At 35.4% G+C, this 25554-nt stretch overlaps 1 protein-coding gene and 2 long non-coding RNA genes across 11 annotated transcripts in view; 2 read left to right on the forward strand and 1 right to left on the reverse strand.

The window, feature by feature from the left end:
• The window catches only part of LOC148131509 (uncharacterized), an 83311-nt gene extending 68590 nt beyond the window's left edge, over positions 1–14721 (forward strand). Inside the window, exons 2-4 of one of the 2 annotated variants that reach the window (XR_015748970.1) lie at positions 11249–11383; positions 13570–13677; positions 13852–14721. This is a non-coding gene — a long non-coding RNA (uncharacterized LOC148131509). The remainder of the gene's footprint in view (positions 1–11248; positions 11384–13569; positions 13678–13851) is intronic. The other variant, XR_015748969.1, reaches the window with a different exon arrangement.
• On the reverse strand, positions 8816–23223 carry LOC148131511 (uncharacterized). The gene is made up of 3 exons (XR_015748971.1): positions 23099–23223; positions 19551–19614; positions 8816–9921 (listed from the first exon to the last, which is right to left on the reverse strand). It is a non-coding gene; the product is annotated as an uncharacterized LOC148131511 (long non-coding RNA).
• The window catches only part of RALYL (RALY RNA binding protein like), a 231740-nt gene continuing 229272 nt past the window's right edge, over positions 23087–25554 (forward strand). For 3 of the 8 annotated variants that reach the window (XM_087961955.1, XM_087961964.1, XM_087961958.1), the window contains exons 1-2: positions 23087–23460; positions 24319–24412. The gene's annotated coding sequence lies outside the window, so the exon portion shown is untranslated. The other 5 variants (XM_087961961.1, XM_087961962.1, XM_087961957.1 and 2 more) reach the window with 3 other exon arrangements.

The raw sequence follows: 25554 nt of genomic DNA on the forward strand, positions 1-25554 counted from the left end.
AATGGAGGTCAGAACTGCATTAGCAGAGTTCTATTTCTTTGTATATGTATGTGATATGAACATATGTGGAATGGGGCAGAGTTCAATTGTGTGATCACAAAAAACATCTTGCCTTTTTTTATGCCATCTTGCTGCTGCTCAGAGGTGAAGTGGTGAAGTTTAGCAACTTTACATGGGACACAGATTCCCAGTCCTTTCATTGGAAGAATACTATCAGAGTCTCTACTGCCTTAAATATAGTCCCCAAACTGTAATATTCAACTCTAGAAATATTAGTTCCTTAAATATCTTTATTAACAGCTTTATTCTATGTTGCTAGCTATTTTGGAAATATAAATAGAACTGCAGGCAGAAAAACCTTTCACTCAATAGGGGTTAGCAAATCAAACAATATGGTTTTGCTGTAAATAGTCACTTTATTTGCCACTAATGCTTTGATTAAACATGTAGCATAATGAAAGAAACCAGATTGAAGGTGCAGAGAAAGATGCAGAACTGCATATGGTAAGAATCATTATCATTCCAATTTTAATGAAATTTTAAATTCTTACATTTTATATCACAGTTGGTACTGATACACATTTTACTGTCATTTCTATTCATTTGCCAAATGCAGATAATACATTGCTTTTGTTGGTGAAGATCCTCATTTGATCTTCTTTTAACATGCAGTATCTATTAATTCCTCTGTATAGGTTTTTGCTTTCAGATTCTCCAGTTGAACATGACATCAAATAATGTCTGATTGGTCCTGAATCATGAAAGCAGCAAAGGTTAAAAAGCCTTCCCCTCCCCAACTGCTGAGTCCCGTAGCATATTTTTCACTGAACATCCAGGAGCCATAGTATTCAATGTGAGTCTTGTTGAGCTGGGCAACACTCGATCTGGCATAGAATTCACTTGATGTGCTTTCACCACAATTAAATGGGTTTGGAACAAGTTTAATCTGGCTCTTCAACATAGCACAGATTTTAGTTTTTAATTAATTATATGCTCTTACTATCTTGTTTGTGAAACAAGATGCAGGAAAGAAGTCTATGACTCTATGTAAAAAGGATATCAATTCACTCTCATTTATCACTGCCTTATCTGGCATATTTCAATGGATAAGTGTTCATGCTCATCTCAGAAGCAGCATGAAGAAAAGTGATAGACCAACAAACCAGAGGTGGTATTCAGCAGGTTCTGACCAGTTCTGGAGAACCAGTACTGGAAATTTTGAGTAGTTCAGAAAACCGGCAAATACCACCTCTGACTGGCTCGGCCCCACCTATTCTCTGCCTCCCAAGCTGCTGATCAGCTGAGTCCTCAGCTGCTGATCAGCTGAGTCTTCAGCTGCTGATCAGCTGAGTCTTCAGCTGCTGATCAGCTGAGTCTTCAGCTGCTGATCAGCTGAGTCTTCTTTTGTTGCAATGCACAGGAGAACAGAGCTGGGGTGGGGAGGGAATGGGGATTTTGCAGTAACTTTCCTCTGGTATGCTCACCAAGGCACGCCCACCAAGGCACGCCCACAGAACCGGTAATAAAAAAAATTGAATCCCACCACTGCAACAAACCATTTAAAATTACAAAGCTTTCATGTTTACTTATTTGTTACCTCTTTTAAAAAATATTGTTTTCCTTTATCCATCAATCTGAATTCATCTGTCTTGCAAATCAAAATCTTTATGGATATCTTCTGTACTGTAAATCTTATATACTATAAATCCTCATTTTCAACCTCTTTTACTCTTCGTCTGTGATGGTATATGGGAAAGACCTTGAGAGATAGGGTGAAGAGATGCTGCCTAGGGAACAATCAGATGAGAGACAGTATAGCTCACAGCTGTATAGTGGATGGAACTCTTCCTAGGTTATCAGGCTAAAAAGGTGAAGGTGGGAAAATTGTACTTTCAGGTTTACAAGATTCTGTTATGTACTGTAAAGGTAAAGCTTTCCCCTGTTCCGTCATGTCTAATTCTAGCAGGTGGTGCTCATCTCTATTTCTTAGGCGAGGAGCCAGCATTGTCCAAAGACATTTCCATGATCCTGTGGCCAGCATGATTATACACTGAGCACATGGAACAGTGTTACCTTCTCACCAAAGTAGTACCTATTTATCTACTTGGATTTGCATGCTTTCAAACTGTTAAGTAGGCAGGAGCTGGGGCAAATAAGGTCATTCGGATTTTGAACCCAGGTGGTCAATTTTCCAGCTGAAAATCCCAGTGTCTTTAGCCACTGAGCAATCACGCTCCCACTATTGTTACTACAGCCTTACAATAGAAAGGGAACTTACCAAATTTACAGATGATACCAAGCTGGCAGGAATAGCTAACACCCAAGAAGACAGGCTCAAGATCCAGATGGATCTTGACAGACTAGAACACTGGGCCATATCTAATAAAATGAAATTCAATATAGAGAAAAGTAAAGTCCTACACTTAGGCAAGAAAAACCAAAAGTACACATATAGACTGGGTAAAACCAGGCTCAATAGCAGTAACTGTGAGAGGGATCTTGGAGTCTTAGTGGACAACGAGCTAAATATGAGCCAGCAGTGTGCAGCCGCTGCCAAAAAAGCTAATGCAATCCTAAATTGCATTAACAGAGGGATACAGTCAAGATCAAGGGAAGTACTAATGCCACTCTGTAAAGCCTTAGTAAGACCACACCTAAAGTACTGCACCCAGTTTTGGTCACACATTATAAAAAAGATGTTGAGACTCTAGAAAAAGCACAGAGAAGAACAACCAGGATGATTAGGGGACTGGAGGCTAAAACATACAACGAACGGTTGCAGGAACTGGTCTTGGCTAGTCTAGTAAAGAGAAGGATCAGGAGAGACATGATAGCAGTCTTCCAATATTTGAGGGGCTGCCACAGAGAGGAAGGGATCAAGCTATTTTCTAAAGCTCCTGTAGGCCAGACAAGGAATAATGGATGGAAACTGAACAAGGAGAGATTTAACCTGGAAACACGGAGAAACTTTCTGACAGTGAGAACAATCAACCCATGGAACAGCTTGCCCTCAGAAGTTGTGGGAGCACCATCAGTTGAGACTTTCAAGAAGAGATTGGACTGCCATTTGTCAGAAATGGTGTAGAGTCTCCTGCTTGGGCAGGGGGTTGGACTAGATGACCTACAAGGTCCCTTCCAACTCTGATTATCTGTATCTATCAGAATTATGTAGTTTATTTGGTTGTGTTTCCTGTATAGTCTACCTGGTAAGACTGATACATCTGATAATTATACAAAAAGCTTCTCTATCCTCTACACAGCTATTGAAAAAGCAAGGATGACCACAGGGAAAAGAATAATAGAACATAAATAGAAATAAGTCTTCCATTAACTTTCAGTTTTGAGGATGTAAGCAATTGATTCTGTCTATCCTTTATGCTTGACTAAATGTATTTATTTATTTAATGTATTTTGTGAAACTTTTCACATCTATGATGATTTCTGGGATTTCTTCTACTTACTTCCCTTTATGCAAGATTTTGGAAGTGGAAAGGTCAGCCAGCAGTGGGCAAGATTTGTCCACAATTTCTTTCAAGGGTCCAGTCACATCTTTTTAAAAAGCAATTCATCATTGAGCGGGAGGAATGGCTATAGATAGAATAGAATGTAAAAAGTGAGAGTGCACACATTATCTCTGCCCAATTCAACTTGCTGAATGGGCAACCAATATATTTTCTATGATTTCAGATTCGGACTTTTAAAAGTTCATGGCTCTGATCAATCAAAACATCATTGGAACTGAAGCTATCAGCAATTATTGCTCTGTCATACTTTTGCTGAAAGCAATTTAGAAAACTACTCTGGGGAAAAAATAGCTATGAAGGTACTAATTCTTGGGAAATCACAGAAAAGCTGTCAAACATATTTCAGTAAGCAGTAAATGAATCCTGCTTGCACCATAAATCATTAATGTTTAATCACCAGCCACTGCCTCCATCAGCTCACTGGCATGGAAAAGCTCAGATACTCAAAGGATGATTCTAGCAAATCTGGCATGCATGGCTGCCTTGTGTGCTTAATTATTGTTTATGCACCAGTAGAATCCAAGCATTTATATGTAATAAATAGAACACTGTCACAGTGTCCAGATGGTTTTAAATTCAAGGCCCAGGGAGTGTGTTAGAAGATTACAGGCCTGATTTATCAACAGTTCATACCAGCTTGGTTGCTAAAAACTCACAATAATACAGAAATTAAGAATTACACCTCTTCTTAAATGCATGTTATTAGTTGTTATTTTTTTAAGGCTGTAGGCGTATGTATCCTTTTCCTGGAACGAAGCCTAGTTGAGTTAAAAAGTATTTTATTTCTAAAAAGATATTCCTGGGATGGTATAGTAATACACTTCAATATTTAGCTACTCTTTGGATCAGATATCAAGATTGTTAAAAGGTTGCTGTTAATATATGCATTTCTGATATTGACCTCTGAAATGTTTTAACTGTTTTTAGAAATGTTCTATTTCTTAGGCACACTGATTGGTTTTATGCATATTTTAATGTGTAGTTATACAGTTGGACCCCTGATCGCTTATTTCATAATTTCCTAAATATGGGCTATTTAAAATCAGATTATATTATATATTATAATATATTATATATAATATAAAATATATTATATATATATTAATTTCTGTCATTGGGGAGGGGGAGGGGAGTTGGTTTTTGATTTCTTTTTTGTTTTTGTTTTTCCCAAATTTTGTTCTATTGTACTTTACTAATTTATTTGATTCTTTTTGTTAGTTTTTATTGTTTTTATTGTTTGTTTTAAATATGATTTTACATTGTGTAAGCCACCTCAAGTTGCCATGGGTGTATAGACGGCAATATAAAATAAATAAATAAATAATAAAAAAATAAAAAAATACATATCTGTGATATGAATAAATGTTCCCCAATCTATTTTTTTTAAATTCTTCTAAACATTTATAACAATATGCTTGTTGCAACCGGACAAGATCGTGCAGGAGGAAGAAAGCGGCAAGAGTTGTGAGAGTTGTTTCTGACCGGGACAAAGTAAGAGAGAATGTCCTGGAATCTTGAAGGCTGCTAAGGATACATTGTTTCCAGAGAGAGTTACAAGCGGCGAATATCCTAAAAGGGAAAGTTTTTTTTTTCCGTTTCACTCTCCTTCCTAACGTGACAGCGGATGAAATCATAAGAGAAATCTGAAAACCTGCATTGGAGGTAATTGAATGTTGAAGGGATAAGGATTTGTGAACATTTAAAGGAAAAAAAAATATTTTTGGCTGTGAGTGGGAAGGGAGAGGAAAAAAAAATTGGAGCAAAATTTGAAAATAAGGAGAAGATTGCCTAGAATTCTAAAGAGTTACTAAACATCAATAAGACTTCTAAAAGATATATTTTAAAGGGAACTTTGTGACTAAACTTTAACCCCAGAAAGAGAAAGTGAAGAAGGAGAAAGTATTTAAAAGAAACAGCTTGTTTGGATTGTTTGGTGATTTTGGAACTTCTGAGAATTATTTCTGATTAAAAGCACTTGGGTGGTTGTTTGGAAAAACTTTTTCTCTACACAATGGCATCACTTGTGGATGGATTGAAACTTGTATACCAAAAATATGAAAAAGAAAAGCAAGAAGGGAAGGATGTTCTTGGCACTCTTTTTCAATTTTTAGAAATGGCGGTTTGCACTTATGTAAAGTTGAATGAGCAACAGGATGACTGGGACAAAGAAGAAGCCATTTTTGATGAACAAGTGACTTTGGTCAGGGAAGGAAAGGAGAAAGAGAAAAAGGAAAAGACTTTAAGACTTGGAAAAACAACCAAAAAAGAGAAGAATAAGGTGAAAAGGGGATATTATGTTAGAAAACATCAGAAAGGAGGAAAGCAGAATAAAAGGGAGGTGGAGAGACAAGGGATTAAAGAGGACAAGGAGAAGAATAAGCAAGGGAGAAAGGAAGGGATGAGAAGCCTTAATGGTGGGGAGCAAGATGCAAAGAAACAAAAGGTTTTTTTTAGAGATAATGGGTAAATTTTATTGAAAAAGGGATTCTAGAAAGGTACATAAGATTGTATTTTTACATTTGTACTTAGAAATAACCTTAGAAAATTGGAAATAATATGCAATTTAAAATGTGATAAAATATTTAGTATAATTTAGTGAAATTTTTGTTAAGAAAAGGGGAGCACTTCAATGAAACAATGATTTAAGATATGTGATGTGGGGGGGGGTGTTAGGGATATACACCCTAGCAGAATGTGCACGGTAGTCAGTCAGGCAGGCAGATATGTGAGATAAACGTCGTCGTAGTTTACACTCAGTAAAACAGATACACAGTGCTAGTTAAATAGTTTATTCCAGTAAGATTGTTAGCATAGTCAAACAGTCCATATATCATACACTAAGTTCAGTAAGTCCGGGGATTAATCAGTTGCAAAGTCCAGTGTCGAAAAAGAGGTCAGTAAACTTACAAATAATCAGTCCAGTAATATATCTCTTTTTGCAGTAGAGATATGAAGAAAATCAAACCTCTTTTCTTCGTTCAGCAATAGCAGGGAAAACACGCAGTTATCACCATCAATCCATCATTGTCAGCAATCCAGTAAAAGCCAGCAAACAGTGAGCTCTCTTGCTCCCTCTTATGGTGATTTTACAACCGCACCCAAAATACATGGTCTGCATTTAAAGTGACAAACACAATCATAGTCTATATATATTATTCTTACCCAAACTAAGTTAGGTAACCATGTTATTCCTAACAGGGGGAAAATAATTTTGGAAAGCATAAGTGTTCCCATAAAGGCATGATATTTAATTGAAATGGGTAAAATGCTTAAGATATAAATGATTGTTAATATTAATGATCAGACTATGTTATCCCAGTGAATTTTTTTGTGAAATGAGAGATTTGAAGTAGGAGAAGGGGGAACATTTTAATGAAATAATGATTTATAATATGTGATGTGGGGGGGGGGGATAATTATGGAAAATAGGTGCTCCCATAGAAGTATGTGATTTAACTGAAAAGTAACGTGTTAAATGTTTAAGATATAAATGAATATTAATATTAATGAATAGATTTGTATTGGTATTGATAATATTGTATAATTTTAGAATGTACCAGACAGAATCCCAATGTAAGCTATGCATTCTATATTAAGTATTATAAATATAGGGGAAAGAGGTAAAGGCATCATACTCCATTTAGTGTACAGGAGAAGTTTTCTTTAAAGAAGAAAGATAAATGGATAGCTGGAAATAGAACAGACAAAGAATAATAAATATTATGATTTGAATTGAGATGAGATAAATAAAATAAAATTAAGAAAATTTGAAAGAGAGGAGAAGCTATATAGAAAATTGAAAATGCTAATAAGATATAGAATGGTATGCAAAATGAATATGAATTTGAATTTGTGTCTGTACCAAGAGTTTTAACCCGGGACTAAGCAACTTTCAGAAAAGAGGTTTTTTATGTTTTGTGTTTCTGTGTGTTTATGTTTTGTATGTCTTTAAAAATTAATAAAATTTGTTCAAAAAACAACAACAATATGCTTGTTGCCTAGCCTCTTCATTGTCTATTTTCTGAAGGACTCAAGATAGTTTACAATACGAAGAAATAAGAATATCACAATTAAAAATATTGCAAATCTAACTAATTAAGACTGTCAAAGCACCAAAATGCTTTGTAGAATAAAACAGTTTTAAGGTCTTCTTAAAACAAGAAAAAAAAGGAAATTGGGACATTTTTTATCTTGGGACTCAGGGTGCTTCAAAGGGCAAAGACAATCAGAGAGAAAATATATAACTGAGCTCCTATTCCTTCACCTCACATGGAGTCCAACATTCTAGCATTGTTTTCTTAAAAGAATTGCATGGAGTAGACAAGGTCTAGGCAAAATAGACAGACAGTTCTGTATGTGCCAGCACTTTAAACTGGATTGGAATGCAATATACATGCTCTATTGCTAAATCTGTTGCATCATCTTCTAATTGCTCCAGTTGGTAGATACGTTGTCACATTGGACTGTTGAAGCTTCGGGGTCATCTTCAGAGGCAGCCCCAATTAAAGCAGGTTACAATAGTTTAATTGCAAGGTAACGAGGAAATGGATCACTGTTCCTGAGGCATTCTGGTTCCCAAACCTGGTGCAAGATAAAGCAGGAGAAAAACTCTCCATCTCAATATTTTCAATAGAATTTAATAAGGAACAATGATTTAATGCAAATCTTCCTTCCATATGATTTCCCAGATATAAAATCTCATCCAAAGGGAAAGGAATTTCTCCTATACTACAACATTTTTTGGATTTGGCATGCTTCCTTGAAATACTAGCAATTACTGTTGTACAGAAACTTAACTGGATTTTAGATTTCTAGCTTTCTTTGATGCAGGTTCTAAACGTAACTAGGAACACAACTGGGAACTTGAGTGAGAGTTTATTGCAATATATTATTCATAAGAACCATATACATATAAACAGCATCCCAAAAATATTTCAAATGTTTGGAAATAAATATATCTTTAGGTGATCATTCTCTACTTTATGCTATTGGGGAGGGGGGTTGATAAGACACATCAGAAGAAGACCAATATATCTTGTTTTCCTACATGTGCTTTTTATATTCATATAAAACCTGGAAATAGTTACAGAAATATTGACAAGAAGATTTATTGGGAGGGAAAAATAATCTTCTTGTCTGCTTTTTGAATTTTTGAAAGCAGAATCTAAATTACCCACATTGGTATAGGGTTATTTCAATTTTCTGTTTGAGTACACAATGTCAGCTTCACCAGAAAGTTATTGAATAATTCTTGGTTTCTATATCAGCAAAGAGTAAATGCTTCAACAAAATTAAGCAAAATGTATCTTTATTTCACATTTAGGTTACAATGAAGGTACATAGTAGGAGTTCCAAATAGGTATATTCTATCCAGCTACAAATGTTACAAAAATAAAGTTAATAGGATAATTTTAAACTGCTCTACTAAATGCTGATTTTAATAATTGTTAACTTAGAATTGATCTTCTTGCTCATAAACTATGAAATTACATAAACTGCTTTTCTGCACCAATTCTAAAAATGGCAAGAACTAAAAGGTAATATAATTAGATATCCTCTGTTACAATAATTAACACAATTTTTTAATCAATTTCCACCACTACTTGTATATTTTTACTTTTTATTTGCATGTATTCGTGTTTAGTATGTCTGCATCCAGAAAAGCTACAGAAAAGTTTACCTCTTAAGAACTAAATCATATAGTCATAATTACTTTCTGGCTATCACCTATTGTTCATAGTATCCAGGAATACTTTATTGGAAATAAATATAACAGATCAAGTTGAAGAAATAAATCTGTATTAGTCGAGTAAGTGGTATAAACTAATCAACTGAGATTAGTAATTCATTAGTAATTAATCTCTTCAGTAATCCTTGAGAGGAACGATTATATCTTACATTAAAATAATTAACAAAATACAACAGATAAGCCTTGGATTTAAGGGTGATGCTTTTATTCTTGCAAATAAAAGAAAAAATGTTTCTGGATCTCTCCAATGTCTGACTCAGTCCTCAGGATGCAGGAAAGAATAGATCCATTTTTCTTTTCTTCAATATTCCTGCCAAAGGATCTGGAAACAGAGAAGTCCCTTTTGACCACGTGATGACTCAGGTTATTCTTCCAAATCAGGAAGAGTGCAGTAGGGTAAAATTAGTATCTTGCACAGAGGTGATATTCAGCAGGCTCTGACCAGTTTCACCGGTAGTGAAAATTTTGAGTAGTTCGGAGAACTGGCAAATACCAGCTCTGACTGGAGATTTTACAACATCCTTCCCCTCCCACACTCACCAAGCCATGCCCACAGAACCGGTAGTAAAAAAAATTGAATCCTACCACTGATCTCGCCGGTGGTGATATTCAACTCAGAGGCAGAGGGCAGTATCCTCATACAGCAACCTGGTTCAGAAATGAAAGAAGGTAGCAACAACAATTTCCATCTCTGAGTTCCAATTCCTCCTCCTCCTCCTCCTCCCGATCATTCTCATCCTTAAAATTCTGGTGTGCTTATATGCACATATAATACACACAGTGGCCTTAGCCTATATGCATATCGCAAATAGCATAATGCAGATATCAGGTTGTGTGAACATTAACTCCAGATTCTCAGGACATTTTAATGTTAGGACCACCTTTCTGGTGAATTAAATATTCTACTTTGCCCCATCTGATCTGGAATACAAAATATATTCCATTTTGAATTTATCTTCACTTAAACTTTTTTAAAAATGCAAAAGAAAAGGGAATATGGAATCATTCCAAAATCAGTAGGGAATGATGGAACAATGGGTATATTGTGGCTGGTAGTTGTAAGTAAATTGCCATCAAGCTGTGGGATTTGGAAGTCTGAATTTTATTCTCAGCTAGCAGAGCAAAGCAAAACAAGAAATTTATCTTTTCTGTTTCAATATTAATATGGTATACTTACCCATGTAGCACAAGTCATAAGTAAGGAACGCACAAGGCTTTCTGATGCTGTAACTAACCACACTTGGCCCTGAGGCAAGAAGTGAGATTAAATCTGCCAAGCAAGGGGAAGCATAAAGCAGGTCCATTTTATTGCAATAAACTGAATCTTTAGCCAGGAAAAAAACAAAAAGTCCAGCTCCCTTCTTAATGGGGCAGATTAGAAAAATCACAAAAACCAAGTACCAGCTTCAAGGTTGGATTCAGGTAATTACTTTAGTGATTAGTAAAGTTTAGTAACGTTTAGTAAAACTGGAGAATAGATAATTAATTACACAGTATGGCTCACTTCATGTTCTTTCTTTTTCCATATAATTCTCACTGACTTAAGATTGGGGCTCACTTTGGTTGAGGTCCAGTGATTTACTGCATAGGTATCTTTTAAAGAAACAAAGAACTAGTTTAGTCTAGTAGTTAAGGCACCAGGCTAAAAGCCAGGAGTCTATGAGTTCTAGTCCCACTTTAGGCATGAAAACCAACTGGGTGACTTTGGGCTACTCACCAGGAGACTGCGAGTTTTAGCCCGCCTAGGCATGAAAGCCAGTTAGGTTACCTTGGGTCAGTCAATCTCTTTCAGTTTACTCATCTCACAGCATTGTTGTTGCAGGGAAAATGCAAGGAGGAAGGTATACTAGAAAATATTTATTGCCTTGAGCTATTTGTAAAAGTAAAGGCAGGATACAAATAAATAAACAAATCTTAATGAAGAAAATTAATTCAAAAGAAACTCAGTTCTGCATTATTCTGATTCTCATTTTAGTGAATGAAGTTTCTGAATTAAGGGACTAATAAACTCTGAATCCAATTTCTTGAATGGAACATGAGGAGAGTAAGATCTTAATGGAAAGTCACAATCTCCAATTGCAATAGGAGACTACCTGTCAACAAAATGCTTGTAAGTATTCTTGACAAGTTCCAATTGTTTTTTTTTTTTTTTATTAGTAATTGTACTACCTATAGCTCTTGGGGAAAAAAATAGAAGCCTGGGAAACAGGAGAGGGAGGCAACTTAACCAGTTAATATAGCAACAAACATATTAGCATAAAATCACATTTGTCTGAAAGTGTTTTACATCATATGCATTACCTGAGTTATCTGAGGGACTGCCTTTTTCCAAGAATCTCTATCCAATTTGATCTATAGATTCAGCGTGTTGCAAATTCCGACAGGGCCCAATCTGGTTGGCCTTTCATAAGGCTTTAAAAACTTGGCTGTATTCCTGGAGCCTGAATATGTTAAGGGCCACATTTCTCGGCTTTATTGTTGACTGGCTAAATATCTTGGCTGCTCTATATACTGTTTTTATTATGGATATTTTTAAAATGGTTTTTAAAATGGTTTTTATACTTTTTAGAATTTTAAGCCACCCAGAGTCATTGATTGAAATGGCTGACTATAGAAATTGAATAAATAAATAAAAATTAACTTGTTATTTGTCTGAGTAGGTGTAGCCTTGTTAATAAACTACTGTTCCTGAGTCCAATAACAGAGAAGAATATATAGAACCAGCCTGACAGCATAAAACAATATTTATGAAAGAAACAAAATGTTTAAAAAAGCTATCTATGTAGTTACTTACCAAGCACATCTAAATTATATTAAAGTAACCAAAATATCTTTACGATCCCCAAGGCACATCACAATTTTTGAACACCCTCAATGTTTGGAAATTGAAAGTTGAAAAATTTGACCTGCCTATTAAGCAGTATAAAGTGATGGTTCCTTGTGTTATATATCAGAGCATTATTTGTTGCCTGATGAGTCCCTTCTAAATTCTTGAAAGGCAGGCTTCCTAATTTCTCAAAGTGGATGGGACAATACACTGTGGCCAACTCACACCAGTTGAGTCACCCCAGCCATCTCATCATGGTTGGCTCACCCTGCTAACTTGCCATAGGACAACTTGCTTTGGCCAACTCACCACGGGACAACTCACAGCGGGAGAATCCAACATGAGTTAATTCAAGAGAAGGGACAATTAGAATTGCAGCTCACCCAGGCTTGAGATTTTCTAACTTGAGAAGGTTCAAACCTAAAGCAAAACAAGGTCCATTGCAACTCATCCATTCTTCTCTTGAGATATCCTGCATTGAATTGTCCTGCGGCAAATTGATCACAACAGGTTGTCCCGCAGTGAAGTTGGGCAAGTTGGCTAGGAAGTTGTCCTCGATCCTTTCCAAACTATCAGGCTTGGTATAGTTTAACCATTTACTAGCAACATGACACTTTATTCTACAAGTATATCACTTCATAGCTGATTTAGCAAGAAATTTAGAGGCAAGTGCATACTGCCCTGAAATGCTGCAACAAAGACATACACTTTTGGTTTATGGTATACTTTTATGTGATTTTGCTAATTTAATGCTAAAGTTCAATTCTAAGAGTTCAAGACATTAGGAAGCAACTTGGCCTGGCAAACTAGCTCATCTTGCAATCCATTAGAATATCTTTTATTTAAATTGAGCAATCAAAACTAATTCATTCCCTCCCACATCTCTTAAATACAATAAAATCTTCTACATACTCTTGCACAGTGTGCTTACTTTGCATAATGTGTACATTTTTCTGTTATCTGTAATTTTCTGGAAGTCATTAACAGCAGTTTCTGCATAAAACTGACCTAGCTATCCCATCTTACTTGTCCAGAAACCAGCCTGGGAAGCAAGGTAATAGGAATGGTAGGATTAGCAACTATGGCAGCCATAGCTCATTGCTGTGTTTAACCAAACTACAGTATCATTTGAATAGTGGCATTAGCAATTGATTGATCTGCACCAGATTTTGGTGCTGAATAAGGCACTGGTAATCTATTCAGCAATCATTGGTATTGGAAATAAGGTCAGTTGCCATAATCAAATTAACAAACAAAAACATTGAGGTGATTTCCCTTGTAACAGGAAAAAGAAGTTGTTGAAATTATTGTCAGGCTCCTTGAAGTTAAAAGCAAAATTTTGATGAAGATTTTAAAGAAGATGTATTGAAAGGATAAAGGATAATATGGAAATTTCAACAACTGGACTACTTCATTTTAGAACCCAATTTATCTTTCAGTTCATTAAGGTAGAGATTTCTTTCTTTCAGACCTTCTCTCAAATGGCAGGCTACCTGTTTCTCAGACAACTGAGGAACATGCAGGTGTTTTTCACAAACATCTGTTGAATTGTATTGGATGGAACAGGCTGGAAACAGGTAAATGCAACTGCCTTCACCTACAAAAAGCAACTGGGTGTATAAAACCAATAATTTGTTATTGTGTTAGAAAATATGTTATATTATACATTTTAATCTTGTTATTTGCTTGGATTGTTGTATTTGGATGTAATTTTTTGTTTTCTCATGGATTCCTTCTTCACTTCAAAACAGGGAAACTTGAAATATTAAGACAGCAGAACATTAGACTTTATTGAGAGCTGGCAGGATGACACAAAAGATTGTGAGGGCGGTGTTGAAGAAATTCATGAATTGGAACATGGAAATCATGTTGAAAGTGTTTAGAAAAGAATAAAAGGAAAGAAAAAGATGTTATATATTACAGAGCATCTGAAAAGGAAAGATATGAATGAGATATATCTGTGTTAAATCATCTTTCAAAGAGACGCACAATAGTGACAATAGTAGATTTCAGCTACCCTGAAAATTAGCTGGAAAACTAATTCTGCAGTCAGAGGTTCAACAAAATGACCTTTTCTGACATACATATACTCATAAATACATGGAGGAGCATAAAAGGAAGGGACAATACAGTTGTAAGGATTATATCCCAAAGACTACGTTTCAGAATATTTAATTTTTTGTATGTGACAACTGTGAATCATTGGAATAAATTGCCTTTATGTGGAGGTCTTCAGAGATTGCATAGACATCTTCTAAAATGTTTTAGCATATCCTGCACTGAGAAGTTTGTTGGACTAGATGAGCTGTGAGATATCCTCTAAATCTATGATTTTATGAAATTAATTAGTCCTTGTTTAAAAAGACCATTCTTCAAATAAATGTTCCTACTACTTAAAAGCCCAGTTGACCATTAATATGTTTGAGCTCATTGAAAATTAATGTACTAGGCAAAGTTAACTTTTTCTACTATCTCTACTTTTTTCCATTGATTTATTAAACACAATCTATATATTTACTGTCAGTAAAATACAACTTTACTGTAGGATAATTACTAGGTTTTATTTATCAATTATCAACCATTGTACATCCTCAAAATGAAATAAAAATATGCCACATGAGAATAAATTTATTATTTTATTTATTTATTTATTTATTTTAGAGTTGTCAACTGTAAATCCTATCAAAACCATAGTGTTTTCTGTAAAACATGAAAACTGTCATTGATTTCATAATTGTGGAAATGTTTACAATATGATAGAAATAAGAATAAACATAAATTTAAATACAAGAAATAGGAACTAATAATTGGAGACAATAGGAAAGGGACAGTAGGCACAATTGTGCGCTTATGCACGCCCCTTACAGACTTCTTAGGATCGGGGTGAGGTCAATAGAGGTTAGTTTGAGGGTAAAGGAGTGGGGGTTTAAGCCTGTGACAACAGAATCAGGTAGTGAGTTCCAGACATTGACCATTCTGTTGCTGAAATCATACTTCCTGCAATCAAGTTTGGAGTGGTTTACATTAAGCTTATCTGTTGTGTGTTCTGGTATTGCTGTGGTTAAAGCTGAAATATTCATTAACTGGCAAGACATTGTAACATATAATTTTATGTATTATGCTTAAATCCAATCTTAGCTGGCGTAATTCAAGGTTGTCTAAGCCTAGAATCTCAAGTCTGGTGGTATAGGGTATTCTATTATGAACAGAGGAGTGTAGTACTCTTCTGGTAAAATACTTCTGGACACGCTCAATTGTTTTAATGTCTGATATACAGTGTGGATTCCAGACAGTGGAGCTGTATTCAAGTATTGGTCTAGAAAATGTTTTGTATGCCCTAGTTTGCAAATCAGTATTACCAGAGCAGAAGCTTCATAAGAGAAGATTTACAACTCTTAAAGCCTTTTTGGAAATGCTGTTCCAGTGAGCTCTGGCACTTAGGTCATTCGATATGAGAACTCAGAGGTCCTTGACATAGTGAGGATCGTCAACAAGGTCTTATCTGCCTAGCTTGTATTTGGTGTATTGATTTTTTTTTTAACCAATGTGTAGGACAGAGCATTTGTTGGTCGAGATTTGGAGTTGCCAACTGTAAATCCTATCAACACCCTATCATGTTTTCTGTAAAACATGAAAATTGCCATTGATTTAATAATTGTGGAAAAGATGTTCTATGTTTAATTATGCTGGTGTCATTGAACTTTGAGAGTTGGGAGTCAAAATAATTTTTTTCCATGATTACTGAAACTAAAGGCATAAAAATTGTCAGAGCCCTATCGTTCTAGTTGCTTATTTTAGTCAAAACAATTCAGAAATATTGCTGTCTATATAATGAAAATAACTTTGTTACATTACAAGTATTAGACATGAATGATAGGATGCACAATTTTTGTCAAATTTAATCCCAACAATCAGTTAGACAGTTTGGGGCTATCCTTAGGTCTGCAGAATATTTCACATTTTCCTCAGTTTGGCTTTAGAATGAACACATTTTACTTTCCAGCCTATTCCTGGGGATACTCCTAGACTTTCTTGCTGAAACAACTGGTAGAAGCTGCAGTCAGGACGGCCTTTGCCTATGTGAGGCAGAAGACTCTGGCTACAGTCACTCATGCCCTCGTAATACCATGACTAGACTACTGCAAAGAGCTCTACAGAGATTTCCCTTGAAGACCATATGGAAACTACAACCCTTTATTTATCAGAATTTGGTATGTTTTTTAACATTCCCCACTCTCCTCCAAAAAGTAGCTGTAAAGTAGTTTATAAAAAAGAAAAAGATACTGTGAAATAATGGAAAAAAAAACCTGAAAAAAAAACCCCCAGTAACAATTTCAAAAGCAACAAAAAGGCAACATTGTTAACTTTTTAGTTAAAAATGTCAAAATCCATACTAAAAAACAAAAGCAAAATGTAACAGAAGAGACAGACTGACAAACCTGACAGAACAACTAATCAGTGGAACAACTTGCCCCAGGAGTTGTAAATGCTCCAACACTGGAAGTTTTTAAAAAGTTTGGATAACTATTTGTCTGAAGTGGTGTAGGGTTATTCCATTCTAAACTAAGATTAACAAAACTGGAACATTTAATGGAAAAGATTATAAGTGCTAGCTCCTTGGACAGTTATTTGTACGGAGATTAGGAGATAATTGAAAATTTTCATAGAAATGTGAATTATGGACAGGAAGGTGACTATACTCAGCAATTTTGAGAGATCTTCTCATCTCAGCATCTGCATATTCCAATATGGGTAGTAACTATATTTTTAGGCAAGACATCATGGAATTAATAGTAGCAGTAGTTCCCTTTCCACAAAAACAACAGACACTTAAAACTTTATTCAATGAATCTCAAGGACTAATTCAGAATTTTAGGCTAGGGCTCTATTCTCATATTGAATTTTCCTACAACTGAAGTCTTTGCTGGACTACGTTCTTCAAAGTTCTTGCTAAAATGAAGTGCAGAGCTATCAAACAGTTGGTGTCTTCAAATGTGACATATGAAATATTTTCCTAGAAACATAATCCCTAACTTGTGCTTTTAATTACACATTTTAATTGTTATTTGTATGTGTTCAATTATCATTTTGATACTGGCTATTATTTTTAAATGTTAGCTGCTTTAGAAACATGATAGTCAAAAAAGTTCATAATAAATAAACGTATTTTGGAGTATATTTCTTGAACTAAAAATATATCAGATGGACAAGCATACATCCATAGTTTCTAATGCATATTTTCATTAAATTAATAGTATTTTTAAAAGTAGTATCTTAATGCCCTTAAACAATTTTCCAGATTTAGATGCACACCACCAAAATAGCTTAGGGTTTTTCCGTCAGAATCACTTACTTGTAAGAGTGACAGTGATCTTTTAATATCACCCTGAGCTAGAGAGAATATTTAGTTGGATGTCTTGCACAAGACAAATGGATGAAGCTTGGAGTGACTGTTGGATACAAATAAGATTATTTGATAAACTATTGCAAAGGAAGGCAACTAGATTTCAGTAGATATCAAACAGCATGTGAAAAGTTCTTATTCTGTCAGGCTTTTAATTCTAGTTGATACTTTATTATTCTTTTAATTACAAAAACTGTAATTAGGAACCTGACATACTGCAAAACACAGAACCAATCTTCATCTTTGTTAGCAGGAATGCATTTAGCCTTATAAAGAGACATTATTAAAAATAAATGTGAAACTATTTTTGCTTAAAATGCAACAACTTAGACAGAAAATAAAGGCAAAGATAAAATAGAATGGTGCTCAGTCTATTACAGAACTACAGAAGATAAAAGAAATCAATCCCATCAGTTACTGTTGGGTGAGAGGGAAGGAATGTTGTGATTGGTTATACCCAAGGTACACCCATTCTAGGGAGAAGTAGTAATTTTCCCTGGCTATTTCCCATAACCATTTTATGAGTCCACTTAAAGAGCAATTTTTCAAATAGAGACATTGTCTCAACTAGGCTGCCAGTGCTTGAGTACTGAATTTTCTTATGTTAGTGTATTCACAAAGCAAAGTCAAACAAGAATGAAATATAATTTGTATTTTAGTCACTGATCATGGTAGAGACAGAATCTTAAATGGTAATAAAAATTCAAATGTTCATTTATTGGTTGCTGTAAATTGTTGCTTGCTAATGTGAAAATAACTTTTCATTGAACGTTTACTATAAAATTACAGTTGTGCTTTTCATTTCATTGTGAAGAGGCTTTTCCTATCAACAATCATCTATCTTATATGTGATAATAATGACAGTATCTTGAGAACAGGTGGGAAATATTATCTTCTTATAGATGAATGTTATATTTACAGCATATCAGTAGATACAAAGTATACCACAAAGAACGTTCCAATCAGAATTAAAGAATCTTCAATAAGTGAATTGCTAACTACATTGCATACATTAATAACATTCATGCGTGCGTGTGTACACACACACACACACACTAATCATGCTATTCCCTTTCATGTAAGTACAGAAAAGTATTAAGAAATACTATGTCAAATAAATAAAGGTCTGAAGTAAGAATAAATAAAACTCGTTCTTCACATTTTCATAGTATTCTAATATTAATAGTGTTTGATTTAATTTGCATGCAGATTAATTATTAGTTTTATGCCTGGATTCTTTGAGAGTTGGGCAGCATACAACTTTAATAAATTATTAGGATTAAATTATTATTTACTATGGAATATTACATATAAAATACTTGTTAGTATAAATGGATTTAAACATTCCTTATTTTATCTTCTTAGTAAGTTCCTTTTGTATTTATTGATACTTGTGGGAATAGAATTATACTAAGCACTAAACAATGCCATGAAATACAATCCTATTCCCACACTTAAGCAAAAATGCTGTTTTTTGTCACAGCGTTCTTTATTTATTGTATTTTGATTATAGTAAACTTCTTGATGCTGTTGATTAACTATGATTACCCTCTTGTCTATTCATTGTCAAAATCATTTATTTTCCCATACAGACGCTACTTTAGTAGCTTAAGAATGCTTGTCCTAAGATAATGTTTCTTAAATACCTACATTGGGCAAGTTTTATTGAGATGTAGTTTCCCACAGCAGGGAATGCTAGTTATGCTAGTTATATCAACAATACTACCCACCAATTACTAAATCTGGAAAACGCAAAATACAAAGTCCACTGAGCTGTGGGAAAGGTGGAGAGAAAGCAGTGCTTGATTAAGTGTCCTGGGTATTAGAAGGAACATATTTTATACTAACAGTGGGCAGTCAAGTGCATTCAAGATTCTTATCTAGCTGTGCTGGGTTCGATAGCTTCTGTCAAGTTTGAGCTGGAAAGCCTGATAGATACTGGTTTCCTGTTGATGGTGTGTGATACAAGCTTATCTATCTTTAAGCCCTTGCTAGCTGTCAGAAATTTGTGATTACAGTACTGCTCTATGCAATTAATTACTTAACTGTAAGTGGCACTTTCTTCACAAAGAATCTTCTATGCTTGAACTGAATCTGCTTCCAAAAGAACCTTTGGGAAAGAGTAACTCTCATTAGCTTTCCATTCAGAGGAGTCTTTCTTAGTAATACTTTTACATTCTGGTTTCCCTTGTATTAACTTCTAGCTTATTTTTGGTTTTGCCTTCTTATCCTGACCATTTTCCAATCCTCAATACACTTCTGGTTAGGGTTAGGGTTCCACACTATCACTTATGACTTATTCTTTACAATATCTTGATCATTACATTTAGCAATATACAGTAGCTGCTTTTTATTTTTCCAATATCTGAAAGCTAGGAAATACTTCCTTATCTTGAAATCTGATTAACAATGTACAAATACATGTTTGTGATTGACACATGTGTACAATATACTTACCATCTCTGTTAAGTGAAATCTGATTCCTAGTTCCTATTTATAACCTTTCAGTAGTTATTTTGGGATGACTTCATCACAATGCTTTCCTTTTCCATGAAAACAATATCCTAAGAGCTAAACATTAATGTGGATTTTAAATTAAAAACTTTTGTGCTGGAGAGGCATTAATCTGTTTTACATGTTTCCTGTAAAATTCACAGGATTCAGCATCTGCAAAGAGCACACTGATTTGAATTATCCTTTTCTATTCCCAGAGGGGACAGGGGGGAGAAACTGCTAAGTTCAATGTGACCAAAATTGCCTTTAATCAAAAGCCCTGTAAATATTTATGTTGTATTGTTTAATACCATGTTGATCTGTTCTACTCTCACATAAACATCTTTGACTTTCAAGCTTGTCACAATTATAATTAAAACTCATTGTTTTTTTAATCTCTGCTTAAGTATAATGCTAGCAAAGAACATATTTTGAATTAAGGGCATACAATCTTAATGATGCTGCAACATGATAATCAATATAACTGGCAAATACTTTCTCAGTTATGAATTATACTTCCTATCCAAAATATTTTTTAAAATAGCACAATGCATTTTTTTTGTTTTTGCTTCTTTTACATGTCATCTCTACCCTTCCACATAAGTCTAGACAGTATGCTGTTTCTTCCTGTATTGAATATGCACATTTCTTCCACACAGAAAAGGCAGAAAATGTTTTATATCTATTGCAAACTACAGAAATAGTGCACCTTTTAAATTTAACTTCAGTTTTCTATATTGTTTGGAGACACATTTGAAAGAGTGGTTTGATCACCCCATCTACAGATATAAATTGTTATTCTATTTCAGAAACCAATATGCTGGGTTGAAACTTTGAAGATACAACTTACTTTCATCAGATGCACATATTAAATATGAAAGTACACAGAAAAATAATTTTTAATGAGCATTTATTCCTCAACAAATATAACATATATTTACTGTATTTTTAATATTGATATTGTGCTGTCACATTGTACTGTGGACAAAACTGTCCACATTGTACTGTGGACAAAATCTATATGGTCATTATATGGAACACATTACACATGCCTTTCAATAGGAGAGTTGTTCTGCCTTTTTTGTTTCTATTATCATTTTGCTTTTTTCACCAATAATCCATTTGTATACTGACTCTTCTTTTCCTCTTGCTTTGAACATAATCTATACAAACCTATAACACCATTTCATTCTAAGCTTTTTCTTTACTGAGACCAGCTCCATAATTTTAAGCTACCTTTCTGTGCTCTTCCTTTGTGATCTTGTTTCCTGTGTTCTTTTTTCTTTTCAGATTTTCATTAAGCTTTTCCTGCAGGGTTTCCCTTTTCTTCACTGAAACTGTTCATACTTATGCTTTTAATATTTTTTTTCTAACCACCTTGAGCATTTTTTTCATTAGCTTCTTCTGCCAGAGGATTTCTCTAAGTTTATTGAAATCTTTTTTTAAGTTTACTTCCTTTAAAATCAAGACCTGTAGCATTATACTTTTACATTCTCCCAATGAGCCTACTTTCAGCTTTTCATCTCAATGGTCCCAATTAATTAATATTAAAAAGCTTCATCTTCTTCTAAGGATCATGCTTGACAACATTTGTTTTCCAAAGATGTGAGTTTAAAGTCTCCTATCCTTGTAACTTCATGTTTCTTTAAAAATTGCAAATTGCTTTTTTGGGGGCATCATCAATACCTTGTCTTCTAAATTGGATCAACTCCATACAGGCTTGAAAATCCATGTCTTCATTCTGTCCAGCCCTCACTAAGTTTCAAAATTGTATGCATCTTGTTTATTCATTAATTTAGTATTCTGCCCAAATCTCCATGACTCTGAGTAGCTACTTGGATTGGGAACTCCAAATAATGTTAGCATGGAACAATATATTGAGAAGTTGGAAAAAAAATCTCAGAAGGTATTGGGAAACCCCTTCTGTAACACTATTAAAAAAAACTACCTTTTGTCACTGAAGACTGATGAAATGAGACCCTATTAAGAGACTGTTTACATTTTATATGTCATTTCCAAATACCTTCAACTAAAGAAGAAAATTGTCAGGAAAGGAATTTATCTGAATTTTCAACCACTCTCAAAACAATGGTAGAACTGTCAAAGAAAATAGTTTGAATCCCTAAATTTTATAAATATTAATGGGTTGCATAGTTAGAAGAGCCAGACTAGAATATTCTTTGCTATCAATTTCAGAGAGGAAATGTAATGAACAAAAAAGGGTGTTTATTCTTACTCAGGTGCAGATCAATCTAAATTCATTTACATTTCAGGAGGGAAAAAACATTTTCCTTCTATGAAGCCAATCATTCTGTTATCATTCTGTAATGATAACAGAGCACCTCCCAAGTCTAATGCCACCTAAGATAATTTCTTCTTCAAAACGGGAAGAAAACCTTTCCTTCTGGAAGGGAAATGGAATTAATCTCGGAACGAAAAGAGGACAAAGATCTTGACGGCCAAATGGGGACTCCTGGGACACCTAAAGGTGCCGTAGAACCGGATTTTCTAGAGACTCGCCGAATTCAGGCCGGGAAAACCGGACACAGTGAAGGGGCTTTCGCCATCCTGAGTCCCTTAGTCTTCCAGGTGCCAAAGGAGGAGTGGCGGTTCTTTTCATTGCAACGCCGAAGGCTGTCCCGGAACGCGCTCCGCAGCCAAGCGCAAGGCGAAAGAAGGAGTAACTTTCATCCTGCCAACGGCCACGAAATCGCGGCGGTTGCTCTTCTCTCTCTCTCTCTCTCTCACGCAGATGCACAGATATGGCAAGCAGCACCAACTTGCGGCCACCGCACCTCGAAGTGCGTGTCTTCCACCCGTTCCCCCACATGCGCGCGCAATCACACACACAGCGACACACACACACACACACACACACACACACACACAAGTGCGCGCGCGCGCGCCAGCTACTCAAGATAATGTGGGTGAGCGTGGGAGAGGGGGTGTTCCTCTCTTCTTCTGTCTTTTCCCCCACCTCCCGCCCCGCCGCCGCTTCGCCTCCGCCTCCACCCCCTCCTCTTTTTTGCGCCCTCAGCCTTGGCTGCTCTTCCATCGAGCGCGCGCGCGGCCGCATTTGTCTAGTGCTGCGCGCGGGGCACCTGCTCGTCTGGCTGCTGCTGCTGTTTGCTGCTGTCGCCAGCGCCACCCATTGCTGCCGAGGCTAAAGTCTGCTGCTGCTGCTGGCTGCTTAGCGGTTCCAAGCCTCCTTCGCCGCTGCCGCCACTATTCCAGCTGCTGCCGCCGAGCTGTTGCGAGCGAGTCGGTCTCCTCCGGTGGGGTTTGCCCCTTTCCCCGCCCGCTCCTTTCCCCTGCCTGCGAGTCAGCCTGGCTCAGAATCACGTGGCAATTGCCTGAGGCAGAGACTAAAGAGGGGGAAAAAAAGCGCTTCATTCCTTCTTCCACCGCCATACTGTATTTTATAGTAACTCGCGTTTTTATTCCTTCCTTTTACTCCCGCTCGGTGAGTACCTTTCCGCTGAAATTCTTGTCCTCCTTTTTTTGTCCTGTTTTCTTCTTCCTTTTTTTGTTTTTGCTGCTTTTTTATTTTTACCTCTTTGTTTTCATGGATTTGATCCTTTTTCTGATGACAAGTTTTTTTTTTCTTAGCATGCGATGGTTTACTAAACTGGGAGCAAAAGGTGTTGCTGGGACTGGAAGTCGCTAGGAATCTTAAACAAAAAAGAAACGGCGAAAAAAAATAGACTTGCCAGTCCAGCAACAGTGTAAATGCATACACATTATTTACGTATATATACACATGCAACTGGTTTTGTACTGACCAAAAAGCGATGTAAATTATGCATCTTTTTTTAAAAAAGCAAAGAGATGAGAAGTGGGCATGTTGCTTAACTAACTCTCTTTTGCAGAGCTTTTTGACGGTGTTTTCTTTTTTTGCTTTTTTGTGTATGTATATAGGATTAAAAAATGCATTTTACAGCAACGTTTACAAACAGTTTGTGATCTTGCAATACTAGTGCAAGCCACCGAGCGAGATATTAATTTTGTTAAATGTTTTTTTATTATTATTGTTTTGTTTCTTTTTCTTTTTCTGGACATCCGGTTGGAATCAGCCATTTTTCTTCTTTTTCTGATTTTATAATGTGAAACTTTTCTTGCAGCTTGGTACTGTTGAGCATTTTTAAATTCTTCCTCCCCCGTCCAAAAAATGCCGTGTAGTGAAAGAGAGAGGGAGAGAGCCAAAAAATATTTCCTTTCCAGAGTTTCACTTTTTAATATTTTTATACAGAGATAATTTTATGATAATTATCATAATATTGATAGCTATGCACATATATACAAATAAATATATTTTCAAAAGATGGCAGTGGAAGGTTTTCCTGGAGAATGAAGTGCCGTTTGGTTTCCTTGTCAACAGAAGATGAAGTGAACAACTGAACATCTCCCCAGTGCAGGTACTTCAGCTCCTTGTAGGCGTTTCCACTCTTTGTAAATTACATTATGAGATATATTTTTTTCTCTCTCCCAAGTAAGTTATCTTGAGTGTAGAACTGTAAGTGATGACAGAGGTGATACTAGGTATTCTTATACTGTTTAGGGGGTGCAAGATATTTTACTAATTGTATGCAGGTCACTGAAACAGCATAGGTTGTGTATATGAAGGAAGTTTACCTGAATGGAAATATATCTCACAGGAGCACTAATGGTCTTAAGAAATTGACAGTGACAGAACTTAATTGTTGTAAGAAGAAAGATGTTGGGATTTTGTTATTGCCCACTAGGTGTCTGCGACAGACAGACTGACAGTGTTTCTCCCATACCTGTTTCCTTGTGAGCCTCATATATTTCCCCACCACACCACACACAGACATTTTCTCTATTCCTAAGTTCATTTTTGTTACAATAATTTTGTAAAGAGTAAAATAATTTATTGACTCCTACCTTTTTGTGTCCAGTTATGAGGCTAAAGAGTGTTGATAAATTGTAGATTTCTATTTTGGTTTGAATAATTGTTAATGTTACTGTCCATCATTAAAATATTATGAAGCATAACTTTTTCAGTAGTGCTTAGTCATTGGACCAGACATGAATAACTTGTATGTGAAACTTTGCAGGTGCTTTGTGTTGAAATTTGAAAAGACAGAACAATTAATAAATGGATGTAAATATATTGTTCCTCCACATCATACAGCCTTTTTGAGCAAAGAAGAATAGGATAAGGATTAGATAATAAACTTTCATATGTGCAGTTTTTGTGATACTCAGGACAGGATTGTTTAGATTAAATAGACAGTATAATAAAAAAGAAATCAATAGTTTTAATAGACACAAGTGTGTAGCAGTTGTATTTCATAAACTTAACCATGTACACAACCATTTGATTTACTACAACTTCATAATGTCTACAATTTGAAATACTTTGTGCATGCATTTAAATGGTGCAAAGGTTTTGTATGTATTACTTGCAATAACTGCTAGTGTTAAAGGAAAGCCATATAAATTAAGTTGGTAGAAAAGTGGAGACTTGCATGACAACATAATAGAAAAGCAGAGACTTGCATATTTTTCCCAGAATCGTGCCATAAAGCTGCATAGC

The sequence above is a fragment of the Notechis scutatus genome, chromosome 3 (genome assembly GCF_049901735.1).
Source record: "Notechis scutatus isolate UNSWTSFEM ecotype Mainland chromosome 3, rNotScu1.2, whole genome shotgun sequence".
Taxonomy (NCBI): Eukaryota; Metazoa; Chordata; class Lepidosauria; order Squamata; family Elapidae; genus Notechis; species Notechis scutatus.